The sequence below is a fragment of the Arachis hypogaea genome, chromosome 19, assembly GCF_003086295.3.
Source record: "Arachis hypogaea cultivar Tifrunner chromosome 19, arahy.Tifrunner.gnm2.J5K5, whole genome shotgun sequence".
Classification (NCBI taxonomy): Eukaryota; Viridiplantae; Streptophyta; class Magnoliopsida; order Fabales; family Fabaceae; genus Arachis; species Arachis hypogaea.
In genome coordinates this window covers 32,002,816-32,022,025 of record NC_092054.1, presented here as the reverse complement: position 1 = coordinate 32,022,025, position 19,210 = coordinate 32,002,816, and the positions used below count along the sequence as shown (strand labels likewise).

Here is a 19,210-nt window from a genome sequence, read left to right as displayed (position 1 = left end):
AATATAAGTTCTACTTTATTCTCTCTCTACTTTTAAGTAAATTAGGTACAACTTTGATAAGCACCAAAGAATTTCTCAACTTCAATTTGATTCTATTAGTTAAGATATGTTGCAGTAGATACGATTGGGTAAATACTAATTTTTGCAATTGGATAAATACTAATTTTATTCCCTTGTGGATAGAGTTTAACTATTATGTTAGTAAATTAAATTAATATATTATGATAGTAAAAGGGATGCATCTAAAACGAGCACAATAATTTTGTGTGTAAATTTCACATAATTAATGAATAATTAATTAATAAATTAATTATTAATAAAAAAATTAAAAAAGTAAATTTTTTTAATCCAAAGAGGTAAAAATATTAAAAATAGGAATTTTGTCACTAATTTCAAAAATTTTGGCCTAAAACCAGACTAACAGACTGAACTGGTTAGACCGAGCCCAAAGGCCCGACATATAACTTATGACCACAGCTCTTTCACCCCTCATTCATCACATGTTATGCTGAAAACCGTAGAGAGGGGAAAGAACACAAGTAAAACCCCAAATTCTTGCTTCAATTTCAATTTCAATTTCACTTATCTTTCAATTCGGAGCTCTGATCGCCACATCGTTTGCGGCCATGTGATCGCTGCAGTGAGTTCTACAAAACCATCCCAACAATTTGGTAAGAAAATCTCAATTTCATACTCAGTCTCTCTTTCCCCAATTTCGGAACTTGGACATTTGGGTATTGAGATTTGTGATTTGTTTTGGTGTTTTAGGTCAAATTAGCTTGATGAAATTATTGAGTTCTGTTCAAATGGTGCATGGGTAATGTAAGAACCCTCAAACCCTCTGTATTATTGAGTTAGTAAACTTTGATGTTGATTATAGTGATATATTGTAGAAATAGATTGAATTATGAGTTTTGGAGATAAATTGATGGAACTGGAAGCTTGAATTTGGACCTTGGAGGCTGAATTTTCTATTTGGTGTATGTTTGGAGCTTTGGACAGTTGTAGAAAAGTGATAATTGAGGTGTTTCGGGTTTAGGGAGGAATCGGCCAATGTATGGTTTTGGTTTCTCGTAGATAATATATAATGTAACGTGAAAACTTAGGCTAGTTGACCGAAGGATAGGTTGAATGTTGTGAACTTGTTAGTCTTACTAGTTTTGGTGAAATATTGAGTTGTTATGAACTTGTGATGTTGATATGTGCATATATGAGTTATGTTGTTTGGAAAGTGGAATGTTTGGAATGAAATTGATACAAAGGAGTATTGGCATGTTCTGAAAGAGATGGAATGAATATGGAGTTGATTTGGTCATAATTGATGTTGTTTTGAAGTATGAAACTTTGGATTGAGTGAGGTTTTTGGTAAAAATAGAGGTTTGGTGATTTTGGTAAAAACTTGATTTTTGACCAAACTTCATCGAGTCATAACTCGACTTTCGGACCCTCAAATCTTGTCAAACTTGTTTCAAATGAAAATTGGGTCTATGAAGTTTATGCCATTCGACGAACAAACTAAAAATGATTTTTAACGAAAAAGTTATGCACGTTGAAATTTTGGTGTGCAAAAGTGATTTCTGCGGAACTTAACAGCTGTTCACACTTTTGAGGGCATGCGTACGCGAACACACACGTGACGCGGATTTGGGCTCTGCCCAGACGTCTCGCATACGCGGATGTGTGCATGAGTACGCGAAAGTGGGTGAATTACAGTCTCGTGTATGCGGTAGGGTAAAGCTCTATGTGGTAGGGTATTACATTATTGATGAGCAGATATTTTATACGCTTTTTGCCATCATTTTCATATAGTTTTTAGTATGTTTTGTTTAAGTTTTATTTAATTTTCATAGGTTTTAGTGCAAAATTCACATTTTTGTATTCTACTTTGAGCTTGTGTATTTTTGTGCAATTTCAAGTATTTTCTAGTTGAAATTGAGGAGTTGGAGCAAAAGTCTGATTTAGAGGCAGAGAAAGTGCTGCAGATGCTGTCTGGATCTGACCTTCTTGCACTCGCAAGGGCTTTTCTGGAGCTACAGACATCCAAATAGAGCGTTCTCAATGGCTATGCAAAGCTAACATCCAGAGCTTTCCAACAATATATAATAGTTTATACTTTGCTTCAGAATTGAAGGCCCAAAACTGGCATCCAACACCAGCCTCCTACCCTATTCTGGCGTCCAGCGCCCAAAGGAGAAGAGACCAGCGTCCAACGCCCATAAAGGACCCCCTAGCCAACATTCAACGCCCTAGAGGCCTCCTAGCATGTGGATCTCATCAAAGCTCATCCAAAACACTCACAAAGTGGGCCTCGAAAGTGGATTTTAGCACTAAAAGACTGTTTTACCCTTTTTATGTAATCCTTAGTCATTAGTTTAGTATTAAAAGGAGAAGATCACACTTGTTTAGGATCTCTCCCATCATATTTCGAATTTTACATTGTATTTTCTATCAGTATGAGTTTCTAAACCTCCTAGGTTGAGGGGAGGAGCTCCGCTGAGTTTTATGGATCAATAAAAGTATTACTGTTTCTCTTCAATCTGTGTTTGATTCTCGATTCTAAGATGTATCTTCGTTCTTCATCATTATGAATGCGTTGAACTGGAACAAGGTTATCTCATTCTACATGGGTTCAGAGTGCATCTTTCATCGGACAATGATGAACCACGAGCTTGATTATACATCTCTTAAACCGCTAATTCACGACTTCGTTGGGGACTTCTCGAAACATCAGTTCAGCCGAGGTATGGGGAGATTAGAGTCTTTGTGGTAGAGGCTAGAACTCAAACACGCAGTATTCTATGATCCGGAAAATTCAACCTTATCTGTGGCGTTTTGAGTAGGATCATTAAGGAGAATGAACTGCAGGAGCTTCACCCTCAATCAGAATGGATCCACACTAACCCTGGGGTTCAAATCTAGAGGAGCATTCCAGCATTGATCACATACAGCCTGCCATAGAAGAAATTATTCACAGTTGAAGAAGACAGTAAAACCAAAGTTATCCAGAAGAACAAAGCATCTCCAAGCCTTAACCATCTTCTTATCACTGGTTATAATCAAACATTGTAATCCCATCTTATTCCAATTTTATGCGCTTTAAACAACATACCTACTTCTTCTATTCACTTGACTAAGATCTACAAGATAACCATAGCTTGCTTCAAACCACAATCCTCGTGGGATCGACCCTGACTCACTCAGGTATTACTTGGACAACCCAGTGCACTTGCTGGTTCAGTTGTACGAAGTGTCGGAATTCGTGCCACCAAGTTTTTGGTGCCGTTGCCGGGGATTGTTCGAGTTTGGACAACTGATGGATTATCTTGTTGCTTAGATTAGGTATTGTCTTTAATTTTTGAGTCTTTGTTTTCTTCTTCTTTTTCGTAAAATAAAAAAAAATTCAAAATTTTTTTCTTTTCTTTGTTTAATCTTTATTTTTGGTTTGAGTCTTTTATTTGTGTTCTTGTTGAATTTTCGAATTCTTTGAGTCTCTTTTCTAAAAATTTTCAAAAATAGTGTCTTTTGTTTGAATTTTGTGTCTTTTCTTTATAATTTTCGAAAGTTTTGTCTTTGGTTTTCAAAAATTTTAAGTTTGGTGTCTTTTGCATATTCTTGTTTTCTTTGAATTCTTTGAGTTTTGTTCTTCGTGTTCTTCTTTATCTTCAAAGTGTTCTTGTTTTTTCTTTTTGTTTTGATCTTAAAATTTTTAAGTTTGGTGTCCCTTTGGCTTTTTCCTTCTAATTTTCGCAGACTAGGTGTTCTTAGATCTAAAAATTTTAAGTTTGGTGCCTTTTTATTGTTTTTCTCTTTCTTCATTAAATTAAAAAATAAAAAAAATATCTTTTCATATCTTTTATTGCAATTTTCGAAAATTACAATCAATTTTTCAAATTTTAATTTCAAAATCATTATCTTATCTTATCTTAGCTTTAAATTTCGAAATTCAAATCTTTTTAAAATCAAATCTTTTCAAAAAATCATATCTTTTTCAAAATCTTATCTTATCTTTTTATCTTTATTTAAAAATTCAAAAATCTTATCTTATCTTATTTCAAATTCAAAATTTAAAATTCAATTTCAAAATTCAAAATCTAAATTTCAAAATCAAACCATTTCAAAAAAAATCAAATCTTTTTCAAATCTTTATCTTATCTTGTTTTAATTTCAAAAATTTAAAATTTAATTTTCAAATTTCAAATTTTAAATTCAAATCTTTTCTAATCTTCTATCTTATCTTGTTTTCTAATCTTTCTTAATTAGTTAGTTGTTTTCTCTCTCTTCTTTTTCAAAACCTCCTAACTAATTCTTCTCTCTCCTATTTTCGAAAATTCTCTTCTATCTCTCTCTTCTATTTTTGAAAATTCATCAATTAATTTTTAATTCTTTTTAATTAATTAACTTTTATTTTCAAATTTAATAAATAAATAAAATAAAAACAAAAGTATTTTATTTCTTGTTTCTCTTTTACTTCTCTTATTCGAATTCTTCTGCTTCCCTCTTCTATCTTCATCTTCTTTCCTTTCTTTATCACATTTCACAAGGAGTCCTCTGTTCTTGAACATAGAGCTCCCATTCTCCTTCTTTCTTGTTTTTTTTTCTTATTTATGACCAGGAACAGGGATAAAGAGCCTCTCTTTAATCTTGATCCTGAACCTGATAGGACTTTAAGGAGGAGCTTACAACAAGCCAAAGTGCAATACTCCGAAAGAAATCTCTCAGAAAATTTTGAACAAGAAGCTGAAGACAAGGCAGACAATGCTAATAATGAATGAGAGGCAAGAAAGGTTCTTGGTGACTACACCATACCTACCTCTAATTTCTATGGAAGAAGTATCTACATACCTTCTATTAGAGCTAACAACTTTGAGCTTAAGCCTCAGTTAGTCTCTCTTCTGCAACAGAATTGCAAGTTCCATGGACTTCCAGTGGAAGATCCACATCAATTTCTGTCGAAATTCTTGCAAATCTGTGACACTGTTAAGACCAATAGAGTGGATCTTGAGGTCTACAGACTTATGCTCTTTCCCTTTGCTGTTAGAGACAGAGCTAAAATATGGTTGGATTCTCAACCAAAAGAGAGCCTAGACTCTTGGGAGAAGCTGGTCAATGCTTTCTTGGCTAAGGTCTTTCCTCCTCAAAGGATGAGCAAAATCAGAGTGGAAGTTCAAACCTTCAGATAAAAAGAAGGTGAATCCCTCTATGAAGCATGGGAAAGATACAAGCAACTGATCAGGAGGTGTCCTCCTGACATGCTCTCAGAATGGTCTATCCTAGGAATTTTCTATGATGGTCTGTCTGAGATGTCTAAAATATCATTGGACAGCTCTGCAGGTGGATCACTCCACTTGAAGAAAACGCCTACAGAAGCAAGAGAACTCATTGAGATGGTTGCAAACAACCAATTCATGTGCATGATAAACCCCAATTTTGTGGTTTATCTTGTACCTAATTTGGGAAATTTTATCAACTTTTCTCACATTTAATCAATGAAATAGCATGGTTTTGTAATTCTCCCTTAATTTGTGCTTAAGTGTGAAAACATGCTTTTTAGGCCTTAAAATAGCTAAATTTAATTCACTTTAATTCCATTCGATGCCTTGATATGTTTGTTAAGTGATTTCAAGTTTAGAAGGCAAAGATTGGATTGAAAGAATGAAGGAAAAACATGCGAAGTGGGAGAACTCATGAAGAAATGAAGGAATTGCTAAGCTGTCAATCTTGACCTCTTCGTACTAAATCGATCATAACTTGAGTTACAGAGGTCCAAATGAGGCTGTTCTAGTTGCGTTGGAAAGCTAACATCCGGGGCTTCAAAAGGATATAAAATTTTCCATATTTGCCCTGAAGTTAGGCACCGCGCACGCGTCCTCCACGCACACGCGTCGCAAGACCAGCGTGGACCACTTTGGGCAACTCGTGGCCATGGATTTCTGAAGCAATTTGGGCCCAATCTAACTCATTTCTGATGCTATTGAACCCAAGGATTGAAGGGGGGAATGAACCAAGTAGTTATAGTTAGAGTTTTCATCATATTTTAGGGTAGAATTCTAGAGAGAGAAGCTCTCACTTCTCTCTAGAATTTAGGGTAGTTTAGGTTTAATTTTCTTAGATTCAACTTTTAATTCTTGTTTTGATCTAGTTTTCCCTTTTAATTTCTTGTTGTAACATCTTTATTCCTCTAGTTCTTGTTGTTAATTTCCTTATTTTGTTATTTTATGTTCATGCACTCTTGTTGGATCTACCTTTCTTTTAATGCAATTTTATGTTTTCATATTTCTTTTATGTTGATCTTAGTTGCTATTATTGATTTCTTGCTTATGTTAGTTATGGGTTTCACTAATTCTTGCATTTTGTGATGTTTACATTTCTTGCACTCTAGGTGTTTGATAAAATATTTACACTAGTTTTTGAGTAGTTTTCTTTACTCTTGGCCTAGGCTAAGGGAATTGAGTGGTCTTGAGTCATTGGGTCTCATTGAATTGGTGATTTGAGAACCCTTGGTGATCAAATTGATACCCATTGACACTAACCCACTACTAATCTAATTAGTAGATAGGTTGGGACTTATGGGTTGATGTGATCAAGCCTATTTGACGTACTTCAAGCTTAGGAGTAGATATTACGTACTTAAAGCTTTTGGAGGTAGACTTAATAGGTTGGCCCCTCATAATTATCAATGTATGGTTTATAGATAAGGATGGTGATCTCAAATTACCTATGTCTAGCCAAGAGTTCTTTCCTTTATTTTATTAGTTCTTGTTGTTTACTTTCTTGCTTTTATATTTCCTTGCCAATTATAAATCAAACCCCTCTTGTTCTTCATAGCCAATAATTAAGCACTTCATTGCAATTCCTTGTGAGACGACCCGAAGTTTAAATACTTCGGTTAATTCTTATTTGGGGTTTGTTACTTGTGACAACTAATATTTTTGCATGTGAGAATTGTTTGTTGGTTTGGAGCTATGTTTACAACGAAGTTCTTATTTCTATAAGAGAAATTCTAAACCGACACGACAATTCTTTCACTATCAAAATAGCGCTGTTGCCGGGGAGTTGCAATGGTGTTATATTATTGGCTAGTGTGAATTGAATATGTTTGCCTTTTGTTTATTTGTTAGTTTTTATTAGCTTTAGGACTTTGTTGCTTATTTTTGTTAGCTTTTGTTTTTATTTGCTATTATGAATTCTCACCCCTTTGGCCATGAGTTTGGCTCAAATTATGTTGTAGGAAATGGGAGCTACAATGATAACATGCATCAAGGATGGAACAATCATAGGTGGAGGGAGCCTCAAAGGAATGATCACCCTTCTTGGCAACAACCTCCTCCGGTATCTTATAGGTATAATTCCACTCCTAATGCATATCAATCTAATGGATGTGGTGACCCTTATTATGATTGTCAACAACCGCCACCATATGTCTATGAACCACCTTCTCAACATAATTTTGAACCATTATACTCACAAGCCCCCTACCACCAACCACCTCCATATGACCCTAATCCTTATCCACCACACTAACCACCTTATGAGCCATATAAACCATACATGCAACCACCACCATTCCAACACAATTACTCTCAAGAACCACCTCAATATACACCACCTCCATACCCTTACCAAGATGAACCAACTTCCAATTATGAATCCTCTCCCCCAAATAATGAACCCTCTTTTCCCCCACCACCTCCAATGTATGATCCTCTCCAAGGATATATGAGCTCTTACCTCCAAAGGCAAGAAGAGACGCAAAAGGAGTTCAAGGAGATAGAAGCCAAGATTGCTATCGTGGCGGAAGCCGTTAGCAACTTGTACTCATCCTACCTAAGCTCGCGCGATCAAGGCACTTCCATTGTTGAATGTGGAGAAGAAATCAAGGAGCATAGTGAGGAAGTGAGTTTGGAGCTTTATGGTGAAGAAGAGGAACTAAAGCATGATTTGCAACAAGGGGAGGAAGTTGGGACAATTGAGCCGGAAGAAGTGGTTGAAGACCTAGGAGATGTTGGAAGTCCATGGGAGCGTAGAATTAGAGAGTCCTCTTCCAAGAAGCTTGATATTGATATTGAGGAGGGTGTACAACCTCCAATGCATATCATGGTTGAAGATTTTGAAGAGGTTGATCAAGAGTTGGATTCAATCATTGAGGAGTTCCTATCTACAATTGAATCCTCTCCCATTGGGCTTGAAATTGAGGTCAAAGAAGAAGATGCACAACCTCTTATGCCCTTGGTGAGCAATGAAGAAGAGATTGAATTGGAAGAGAGCCACCAAGAGGAAGAGGTTGAAGTTGAGAAAAGTTGTAAAGAGGTGGAGATAGTCAAGGAAGAGCATAAGAGAGTGGAGCTTGCAAGATCATTGGGACCACCCCTTCCTAAGTCACCATCCTACACAACATTCAAGTGGGTAAAATTCTTATCCCTAAGCTTTACCTTCTCACTTGAATATGGTTTGATTGAAAATGATGGTCAACTTAGAGCTCTTTGTGGAGTTAAGAGTAAGAGAGAGTTGTCTAGTGGTTGGAAACATCACTCAAAGTTCATGATGGTTGCATGATCAAAGTTGAATAGTAATGGTTGGTGTAGAACCAAATTGCAAGGGTCTAGGAGAATGTTTGGATACTTAATTGAGAATTCACAAGCCTTGTTACCCAGATTCAACTATGGTAGTCAACAAGAAGATGGGTGCAAGAACAAGGTTTGGGACCCCGAAATTCATTTCAACAATCAAAACTCTTGGAGCCTTGTCATTTACTTAAGCTTACTTGAAGGCTTTATACGCCTAATTTGGGATCCCGGTGGACATTGGAGATACAAACATTGGTGGAAATTCAAGGATGAATTCAAGCATAAGCCACCATAGTAAGGACCCCACCAAATGTCTAACTTAAGGACTTAAACTAAAAGTGCTAGGTGGGAGACACCCCACCATGGTAAACTCTTTCCATTCTCTTGTATATATAATCAATGAATGAATTGAGTTGCCATTGTTAGGTATTTTTCTTCTTTGCATACTCTTGTTTTAGTATTTTAGTTCTTAGCTTGTTTGATTAGATTTGTGCCTTAAGTTGTAGAGTAGTTGTTGTTGAGTAGTGTTTTACTTGAAGTGTAACTTTTGTTTGCTTTGTATTTGAAATTTTTCCAAAAACCAAAAAGATTTGTTGTTAAATTTGAATTTTGATTATTTTAGAATGCTTGTAGATTAGGAGAGTGCCCTATTTCTGTTCACAAAAAAAAATGGCGCGCCACGCGTAAGCGTGGCCGACGCGTACGCGTCGTATGCCATATTGGGACTCCCAATATAAAAAACTCGGGAGTTGCACGAACATCGCGCGTACGCTGTGCGTTTCGAACAAACTAGATCCACGCGTACGTGTGGACGACGCTTACGCGTCACATGGACTTTCTGCGTTCCACGCGTATGCGTGGGGGACGCTTACGCGTCGCTTCTGCACCCTGTTCCCCCCCCCCCTTCTTCTTCTTCTTTTTTTCTTCTTTCTTCTCTCCTTCTTCTTTCTTTATACCTTTCTTCTTTTCTCATCTTCCTTTCTTACTTTCTTCCTCTCCTTTCAAAATTCTATTTTTTTATCAATTTTATTTTTTTATCTTTCATTTTCTTTTGTTTATTGCATTTGCATACTTTTATTCATTACTTTTAAATTTTGTTTTTTTATAGCTTGTTCTTATTTTCTTTTCTAAAGTTTCTTATTTTAATAGTGGTGTTGAATGCTCTTACTCAATTGTTGAGAATTTCTTAGTTAATCTTGGTGCTTCTAGACTTGTTTGATATTGATGGGTAATAAAATTTCTAATTCAATGCTTAACCTTTGATGATCCTTGTATCCTTTGCGCATTGATATGAGCTTACATGTCTTTCATGACCCACTCTTTCTTGTTCGAACTTGATGCTCAACATGCTCTTCATGTTATTCACTTATGCTTTGACTTTACTCTTGCATCAAGTATTAGTTGATATACCCTTTGCCTATATTGCTCTCTCAGTTACATGCGCAGCTAACATGTAGTGAGAACCTTACTCTTATTTGGTATTAGCCCCCGCCTATGTTCTACTTGCTTTGCTATCTTTGTTGTAGGCTTAATTATCCTTCTTTCTCTTTCCTTTTAGGTTGGCCACCAAGAAGGAAAGGAATAGAAAAGCTTCTAATGGGGAAACAAAAAAGTTCACCCACACAACCTTTTGAAGGAGCTCATCAATTGTAGCAACCTGTCCACCTTGCTCTTCTTTGCATGCACCGAGGACGGTGCAATCTTCAAGTGTGGGAAGGTCGTCCGACCGATCTCCATGGGTAACAATTTTATTTTTCAACACCAATTCTTAATTTTCTTTGTAGTTAGTTGTTGCATTGCATGTTAGGGTGCATGTTAGTTAGAATTTGTACATATTTTTACCACTTTTCTTTTATGTTAAGACTACTCGGTTAGGGTGATAATTTCTTTTCCAAGAAAAATTGTTTTAGGGCACCCTACCAATTTGAAAAAAAAAAATTTGTGTGAACTTGCTTGAAGAATTTATTTTGGAACATTGTTTTTGAGCTAAGAACACAAGCATGTGAGTTTTGAGCCTAATTGTGTGGTTACATCTTATAACCACTTATTTTCATTCTTGTGTGTATTATTCTCTCTCTATGATTGTAATCTTTGATTTGTTTGATTCTTTATGTCCATTATTCCACGTATACATGCATTTATATGATTGAGGCCATTATTTTATTTAGTTCACTTACCCAAATAGCCTACCTTTCATCAACCATTGTTAGCCAATTGTGAGCCTATTTAATCCCTTTTGTTCTTAATATTAGCACATCACTACCCTAAGTGAAAAACAATAATGTCCTTCATTTGGATCTTTGATTAGCTTAGGCTAGTGAGGGTGTGTATCATTTGGGTATGGGAAACTTGGGACATTGGTTGAGGTAAAAGTGTATTTTGTATTTTTGTTGAAAATCATGGGATTGGGTACATGCTTATGCACTAAATATGTAAATCCATATGCATTGGTACATTTGTATGTACTTTGTTGTGAAAAAAAAATGTGAAAAAAAATATATAAAAAAATAAATAGAAAAATAAAAGAAACAAAAATATATAGAAAAAAATATGCAATAAAAAGGGGATAAAAATTCTCCAAAGTAAAGTAATAATAACAATGCATATGGAATGGGAATTGAAGAGAATGCATGAGTATGTGAAAAAAAGTGGGAATCATGGGTAGCTAGGTATTGTATTAGAATTATATAGGTTGTTATATGTGTTTGGTGAGATCTTAGGTTAATCAAATATTCAAATTTCAAGCTCACTTGACCATATATATCCTTACCTTTACCCTAGCCCCATTACAACCTATGAATAAGTCCTCATGATGAATGTATGCATGCATTGAATAATTATTAATTGTTAGATGAAAAACAAATCATAGAAAGCATGATTAGAGGAGAATTGAGTGATCAACCCTATACACTAGAGCGACTAGAGCGGATACACTTCCGGTGAGGGTTCGATGCTCAATTCCTTGTTCCCGGCTTTCATGAGCTTTCTTCTTGCAAGTCTATTTGAACTTCATTTTGATATTTGAATTGGTGGGATTCATGAATCATCATACTATCTTTGCCCTACTTATTTATATATGTCTTGGAGATTGATTCATTTTTAACCAAGTAGGTAGAATTACTTTGCATTTAGTTGCATGCATATAGATAGGTGCCTATAGTTTATTTGCATTGAATAAATGTTCATAACCTTTTTCTTGTCTTTCTTTATTCTTAGCATGAGGACATGCTTGGTTTAAGTGTGGGGAGGTTTGATAAACCCCAATTTTGTGGTTTATCTTATGCTTAATTTGGGAGATTTTATCAACTTTTCTCACATTTAATCAATGAAATAGCATGGTTTTGTAATTCTCCCTTAATTTGTGCTTAAGTGTGAAAACATGCTTTTTAGGCCTTAAAATAGCTAAATTTAATTCACTTTAATTTTATTCGATGCCTTGATATGTTTGTTAAGTGATTTCAAGTTTAGAAGGCAAAGATTGGATTGAAGGAATGAAGGAAAAGCATGCAAAGTGGGAGAACTCATGAAGAAATGAAGGAATCGCTAAGCTGTCAATCCTGGCCTCTTCGTACTAAATCGATCATAACTTGAGCTACAGAGGTCCAAATGAGGCGGTTCTAGTTGCGTTGGAAAGCTAACATCGCAGGACCAGTGTGGACCACTTTGGGCAACTCGTGGCCAGCGATTTCTGAAGCAATTTGGGCCCAATCCAACTCATTTCTGATGTTATTGAACCTAAGGATTGAAGGGGAAATAAACCAAGTAGTCATAGTTAGAGTTTTCATCATGTTTTAGGGTAGAATTCTAGAGAGAGAAGCTCTCCCTTCTCTCTAGAATTTAGGATAGTTTAGGTTTAATTTTCTTAGGTTCAACTTTTAATTCTTGTTTTGATCTAGTTTTTCCTTTTAATTTCTTGTTGTTACATCTTTATTCCTCTAGTTCTTGTTGTTAATTTCATTATTTTGTTGTTTTATGTTCATGCACTCTAGTTGGATCTACTTTTCTTTTAATGCAATTTTATGTTTTCATATTTCTTTTATGTTGATCTTAGTTGCTATAATTGATTTCTTGCTTATGTTAGTTATGGGTTTCACTAATTCTTGCATTTTGTGATGTTTACTTTTCTTGCACTCTAGGTGTTTGATAAAATTTTTACACTAGTTTTTTAGTAGTTTTTTTACTCTTGGCCTAGGCTAAGGGAATTGAGTGATGTTGAGTCATTAGGTCTCATTAAATTGGTAATTTGAGAATCCTTGGTGATCAATTTGATACCCATTGACACTAACCCACTACTAATCTAATTAGTAGATAGGTTGGGACTTATGGGTTGATGTGATCAAGCCTATTTGACGTACTTCAAGCTTAGGAGTAGATATTATGTACTTAAAGCTTTTGGAGGTAGACTTAATAGGTTGGCCCCTCATAATTATCAATGTATGGTTTGTAGACAAGGATGGTGATCTCAAATTACCTATGTCTAGCCAAGAGTTCTTTTCTTTATTTTATTAGTTCTTGTTGTTTACTTTCTTGCTCTTATATTTCCTTGCCAATTATAAATCAAACCCCTCTTGTTCTTCATAGCTAATAATTGAGCACTTCATTGTAATTCCTTGTGAGACGATCCAGAGTTTAAATACTTCGGTTAATTTTTATTTGGGATTTGTTACTTGTGACAACCAATACTTTTGCATGTGAGAATTGTTTGTTGGTTTGGAGCTATGCTTACAACGAAGTTCTTATTTCTATAAGAGAAATTCTAAATCGACACGACAATTCTTTCACTATCAGTGCACCTTTGAGAGAAATCCTATGAACAATGGGGTCTCTCAGAAGAAAGGAGTTCTTGAAGTTGACACTCTGAATGCCATTTTGGCTCAGAACAAGATCTTAACCCAGTAGGTCAATATGATCTCTCAGCATTTGACTGGAATGCAAGCTACAGCTGGCAGCACTCAGGAAGCTTTCTCTGAAGGAGAAGCTTATGATTTTGATCAACCCACCATGGAGGAGGTGAATTACATGGGAAAACCCTATGGAAATACCTACAACCCTTTATGGAGGAATCATCCTAACCTCTCATGGAAGGATCAACAAAATCCTCAGCAAGGTTTCAATAACAATCAAGGTGGAAGAACCCATAATAGGTTCAACAATAGACCACCATTCCCATCTTCTCAAGGGAATATGGAGACTCCTAAGCAGAGCCTTTTTGACTTAGCCATTCTAGTCTCGAGCCTCTCTAAGACCACTCATAGTTTTATAACTTAGACAAGATCCTCTATTAGAAATTTAGAGATACAAGTTGGTCAACTGAGCAAGAGAATCCCTGAGACTCCTCCTGACACTCTTCCTAGTAACACTGATTTTAACCCAAGAGAAGAGTGCAAGGCCATCACCACTGAGGCTGAGGCCGAATCTGGAGAGACTAGGAAGGCATTGAACGCCAGTGAGGAAGACCTCACTGGGCGTTCAACGCCCAAACTGGCCAAGAGCCTGGCGCTGAACGCCAGTGAGAAAGTCCTCACTGGGTGTTCAACGTCCAAAATGGTAGGGAACCTGGCGTTCAACGCCCAACTTGGTAAGGAACCTGGCGTTTAACGCCAGTGAAGGGTGCATGATGGGCGTTCAATGCCCAAAGAGCCACAAGAGCTGGCGTTGAATGCCAGTAATGACACACCCTCTGAGTGCTCAATACCCACTCAAGAAATCCCTATCCAAGAACTAAAGGAAGCCACGGATCATATAGAGACCATAGAGATTCCCTTGCATGCACTCCTGTAGTGCATGAGTTCTGATGAATATTCATCCTCTGATGAATATGAGGATACTAGGGAAGAGCAAGTTGCTCGGTACCTAGGAGCTCTCATGAAGCTGAATGCCAAGATGTTTAGTAGAAAGGCATTGGAGGAAGAACCTTCAGTGCTTTCCAAAGAACTCAATACTTTGGTTCAGCAGAAGCTACCTCAGAAGCTTCCAGATCCCGGATGCTTCCTAATCCCTTGCACCATAGGCACCATGACCTTTGAGAAGGCTCTGTGTGACCTAGAGTCAAGTATAAACCTCATGCCACTCTCTGTAATGGAGAAATTGGGAATCTTTGAAGTACAAGCTGCAAACATCTCACTAGAGATGGCAGACAAATCAATGAAGAAAGCATATGGCTTAGTAGAGGATGTATTGGTCAAGGTTGAAAACCTTTACATCCCTGCAAACTTCATTATCTTAGATACTGGAGAAGATGAGGATGAATCCATAATCCATGGAAGACCTTTCCTAGCTACTGCCAATGCTATCATTGATGTAGCAAAGGGAGAACTGATTCTACAACTCGGGGAGGATCACATCTTGTTCAAGATGCCTCACCCCAACTCTTTCTCTAAAAAAAGAGAGATAACTGTGCAACACTTAATCTTCCAATCATCTCTTTCAGTGCAAAGCTGTACTAAGCCCCCAAACATCAATTCTAAGTTTGGTGTTGGACAGCCATTAACAAGAACTAAAAACAAAGGTACTAGGAAGAAAGTACCTAAAGGCTGGAGGGACAGGAAAGTCCCCACTGAAGGCCTCTCACCTGGCATGAGAGTTATTTTCACTAAGAAGCCAGTCATACCACATACATTGAGTCGTGTCCTGTCTCTAGAGTATGTGGAGCTCATTCATGAGGAGATAGGAAGAAACCTCACTATAAGGGGCAAAATTCTGAGCCCATATCCATCTCCGTAAGGAGCTAACCGTCAAGCGCTTGTTGGGAGGCAACCCGGCCCTAATTAATTATTTCTATTTTTTAATTCCTTAATTTTATTTCTTTAAGTTATTTCTTTAAGTTCATGATCATGTGCAGCAGTCAGAACAGAGACAGAAAGGTTCAGCAATGAAAACAGAACACTCTGGATAGAGTGTTGCTGGCGTTAAACGCCAGCCAGGGAGCACTGGCTGGGCGTTCAACGCCCCAAATGGCAGCAAAGCTGGTGTTGAATGCTAGCTATGGGCATAGCCCTGGGCGTTCAATGCCCATGCAGAGGGCAGGGGTTCTGAATTCCCTATCCTCTCAGGACCAGTGGGTCCTCCAGCATCTTTACCTATCCCACATTTTTACTTTCTTTCACACTTCCCCATACACTCTTCCCTATAAACCCTAGCCCAATCACATCCATATCACTTCTCCAAAACCATCATAACTCCCACCAACCCCACCCACTTCAAAATTAAATTTTCCTCCCATTTATTCCACCCATGACCAAACCCAACCCTAGCCCACTCCTATAAATACCCCTCATTCTAACCCTTCATACACACACCTCTCATAAACATCAAAGCCCCATTGGCTGAATTACTCTCCCCCTCCATCCCTTTCTATTTTCTTCTTCTTCTACTATATTCTTCTCTTTTATTTATTTTTGCTCGAGGACAAGCAAAGCTTTTAAGTTTGGTGTTGGAAAAGCGTTGTTGTTTTTTTCATTACTACTTATGGCACCCAAGGTTGGAGAACCTTCTAGAAAGAAGAAAGGAAAGGCAGTAGCTGCCACCTCCGCATCTTGGGAGATGGAGAGATTCATCACCAAATCCCACCAAGACCACTTCTATGAAGTAGTGGCAGAGAAGAAAGTGATCTCTGAGGTCCCTTTTAGGTTCAAGAAGAATGAGTATCCAGAAATTCGAAGAGAGATCTGGAGAAGAGGTTTGGAAGTCCTAACCAATCCCATCCAAGAGGTTGGAATCTTAATGGTGCAAGAGTTATATGCTAATGCATGGGTCACGAAAAACCATGACATTAGTGTGAACCCTCATCCTAAGAATTGGAGCACCATGGTTCGAGGGAGAATCTTGGACTTTAGTCCGGAAAGTGTAAGGTTGGTATTCAACTTGCCTCTGATGCAAAGAGACCCACATCCTTACACTAGAAGAGTCAACTTTGATCAGAGACTGGATCAAGTGCTCTCAGACATCTGTGTGGAATGAGCACAGTGGAAAAGAAATTCCCAAGGCAAGCCCACTCAACTAAGAAGGCTTGACCTTAAGCCCGTGGTTAGAGGATAGTTGGAGTTTATCCAATGCTCTATCATCCCTACTAGAAATTGGTCAGAAGTGACCATTGACAGAGCCATCATGATTCATTGCATCATGATTGAGAGTGAGGTGGAAGTACATAAGGTGATACCTCAAGAATTGTATAAGATAGCTGAAAAGCCTTCCACCAAAGGAAGGTTGGCATTCCCTCACCTCATTTGTCACCTATGCAATTCAGCTGGAATTGTCATAGAAGGAGACATCTTCATTGAGGAGGACAAGCCCATCACTAAGAAGAGGATGGAGCAAACTAGAGAGCATGCACAAGCCTGTGCAACTGCCTCATCATGAGATCCCTGAGATGCCTCAAGGGTTGTATTTTCCTCCTCAAAGCTATTGGGATCAATGGCAGACTTTCGTGGGAGAATTAAGCTCTAACATGAATCAGTTAATGATAGAGCATCAAGAGCATTCCACCATCCTCAATGAAATAAGAGACGATCAAAGGGCTATGAGGGAAGAACAACAAAGACAAAGGAGTGATATTGAAGAGATCAAGCACTACATTGGATCCTCAAGGAGGAGCACTAGCCGCCATCACTAAGGTGGATTCGTTCTCTTAATTTCCTTTTCTTATGTTATTTTTCTGTTTTCTGTTATGTTGTATTGTATTGTTTGTTCTCTTGTTCTTATTGCATGATCATTTTCATCTATGTCTTTAAGCTATAAAATGTTCCATATATCTCTCACCATTACTTAAAAGAAAATTTTATTTGAAAAGAATTGAGGGATACATGAATTTCAAGTTATATAATAAGAATAGTTCAATTATTTTGATGTGGTGGCATTGCTTTAGTTTTCTGAATGTATGAATAAATAGTGCATATTTGAAATTCAAATTAAGAATGTTGGCTCTTGAAAGAATGATGAAAAAGGAAAAGTATTATTGGTAATCTGAAAAATCTAAATAAATTGATTCTTGAATCAAGAAAAAGTAGCAAAAAGAAAAAGAAAAAGCATGTTGCAAAAGAAAAAAAAGAGAAAAAAAAAAAATATATATATATATATATATGCATGCGAAAAAAAAAGTCATTAGCTCTTTAAACCAAAAGGTAAGAGCAAAAAGTCAATAACCCTTTAAACCAAAAGGCAAGGATAAAAGGATCCAAGGCTTTGAGTATCAATGCTTAGGAGGGCCTACAAGAAACAAAATCTTGGCCTAAGCGGCTCAAACAAGCTATCCCTAACTATATGCTTGTGGTGTGAAGGTGTCAAGTGAAAATTTTGAGACTTAACAGTTAAACTCGTGGTCCAAAGTAAAAAGAGTGTGCTTAAGAACTCTGGAAACCTCTATCTGGGGATTCTAACAAAGCCGAATCACAATCCGAAAGGGTACACCCAGTTAAAGTGTCTGTGGCATTTATGTATCCGATGGTAACACTGGAAAACAAAGTGCTTAGGGTCACGGCCAAGACTCTAACAAGCTGTGTTCAAGAAAGAAAAAGAACTAAATTAGGAGAATCAATAATATCATATGGATTCTAAGTTACTAAAGATGCCAACCATTCTGAGTTTCAATGGAAAGTGAGATGCCAAAATTATTCAGAAGCAAAAAGCTACTAAATTGAGATATCAATTCTAACATGGAAAAGTTCATAAATTAAATTGAGAAAATAAATAAAAAGAACATTGAACCTGGGATTGAGAGGCACTCCTAAAACTAAGAGAAATCCTAAATCCTAATCCTAAGAGAGAGGAGAGAACTTCTCTCTCTAAAAACTACATCTAAATCCTAAAATTGTGAATATGAAAGCTTTATCATGTATGGATGTATTCTCCCACTTTGTAGCCTCTAATCTGTGTTTTCTGGGCCGCAAACTGGGTCGAAAACAGCCCAGAAATCGCTGGAGAAGAAATCTGCCACGCTGGTTTTTCGCCACTGCGACGCATCCGTGTGGATCATGTGACCGCATCACCTAGCGTCAGAGCAACTATGTTATATTATATATCAAATCGAATCCCCGGATGTTAGCTTTCCAACGCAACTGGAACCGCGTCGTTTGGATCTCTGTAGCCAAAGTTATAGCCGTTTGAGTGCGGAGAGGTCAAGCTGGACAGCTTAGCAGTTTCTCTAACTTCTTGTATTCCTTCCACTTTTGCATGCTTCCTTTCCATCCTCTGAGCCATTCCTGCCCTGTAATCTCTGAAATCACTTAACACACATATCAAGGCATCTAATGGTAATAAGAGAGGATTAAACATAGGGAACTTAAGGTCAAAGAAGCATGTTTTCAATCAAAGCACATAATTAGGAAGGCAAATGTAAAACCATGCGAATAGTATGAATAAGTGGGTAAAGAGTTAATAAAAACCACTCAATTAAGCACAAGATAAACCATAAAATAGTGGTTTATCAACTTCCCCACACTTAAACATTAGCATGTCCTCATGCTAAGCTCAAGAGAAGCTATAAAGGAATGAAGAGGAATGGTAGAATGCATGAAATGCAACCTATGAATGCAACTAAATGCAAAATGCTTCTACCTACTTGGTTAAAAGTAAACAAATCTTTTAAGAATAAATATGAACTGGATTTCACTAATTCAAATCATAAAAATGAAGTACAAATAGACTTGCAA

The 19,210-nt window shown here is 37.0% G+C and overlaps 1 non-coding gene across 1 annotated transcript; it reads right to left on the bottom strand.

The window, feature by feature from the left end:
* Positions 1-5,147: 5,147 nt before the first annotated feature.
* Positions 5,148-5,256, bottom strand: LOC112780831 (small nucleolar RNA R71). The gene has a single exon (XR_003191643.1). It is a non-coding gene; the product is annotated as a small nucleolar RNA R71 (small nucleolar RNA).
* Between the last annotated feature and the right edge of the window lie 13,954 nt (positions 5,257-19,210).